A 1,072-nucleotide genomic window follows, 5' to 3' on the forward strand; every position below is an offset into this window, starting at 1 on the left:
AAGCAGGTATGAGATTAGAAGCTAAATAATGGCAGTAATCAGTGCCATGAGATTGAGAGGAAGCCCTGGACAATGGGCAGAGGATACTGGACCACCATGGGAGGAAAGACAGGAAACTTGGGAGGAAGGGACCAGGGGGCACAAAAGCCGGAGAGAGTGATATTTCCACAGGGGTCCCACAGGCCACTGAAAGTGAAGGCAGAATGATGCCAATCTGTTTCTCCATCCTCTCAGTCTTCACACCGAAAAGAGCAGCTAGAACAAAGAGTGTGTGAAACAGAGTTCCAAGTAAATAAAATTAAGGAAATAGTAAGAACCAGGCCCAGATGAATTGTATTTTAGAGATTAACGGAGACAGAACTATATAAAGCTGTTGTCAATAATCTATGAGAAATTGTAGAACATTGGTGCTGTGCAGCAGATGGGAGGTGTGTCAACACAATTTTCAGCACAGCCACCCCTGGCCCATGTGGTACCTCTGTGTGAATTAGGAAAAGGCACCCCTTCCTCAAAATACCTTACTTCCGCTTTTTCTTTTTCGCAACGGGTTTGCCGCCAGAACACAGGTGTTGTGAAAACCGCCCATACAATCCAAAATGGGGAAGGAAAAGACTCACATCAACATCGTCGTCATTGGACACGTAGATTCGGGCAAGTCCACCATTACCGGACATCTGATCTACAAATGTGGTGGCATTGACAAGAGAACCATTGAAAAATTTGAGAAGGAGGCAGCTGAGATGGGAAAGGGCTCCTTCAAGCATGCCTGGGTCTTGGATAAACTGAAGGCTGAGCGTGAGCGTGGTATCACCATTGACATCTCCCTGTGGAAATTTGAGACCAGCAAATACTATGTGACTATCATTGATGCCCCAGGACACAGAGACTTTATCAAAAACATGATTACAGGCACATCTCAGGCTGACTGTGCTGTCCTGATTGTTGCCGCTGGTGTTGGTGAATTTGAAGCTGGTATTTCAAAGAATGGGCAGACCCGTGAGCATGCCCTTCTGGCTTACACACTGGGTGTGAAGCAACTAATTGTTGGTGTTAACAAGATGGATTCCACTGA

The 1,072-nt window shown here is 46.0% G+C and overlaps 1 pseudogene across 1 annotated transcript in view; it reads left to right on the forward strand.

Annotated features, from left to right (window-relative positions):
- Positions 1 to 530: 530 nt before the first annotated feature.
- The window catches only part of LOC100949853, a 1,717-nt pseudogene continuing 1,175 nt past the window's right edge, over positions 531 to 1,072 (forward strand). Inside the window, exon 1 of the transcript XR_001161060.1 lies at positions 531 to 1,071. The product of XR_001161060.1 is annotated as an elongation factor 1-alpha 2 pseudogene (transcript). The remainder of the gene's footprint in view (position 1,072) is intronic.

The sequence above is a fragment of the Otolemur garnettii genome, unplaced genomic scaffold, assembly GCF_000181295.1.
Source record: "Otolemur garnettii isolate 467f Iridium unplaced genomic scaffold, OtoGar3 scaffold00014, whole genome shotgun sequence".
In the NCBI taxonomy this organism is placed as follows: domain Eukaryota; kingdom Metazoa; phylum Chordata; class Mammalia; order Primates; family Galagidae; genus Otolemur; species Otolemur garnettii.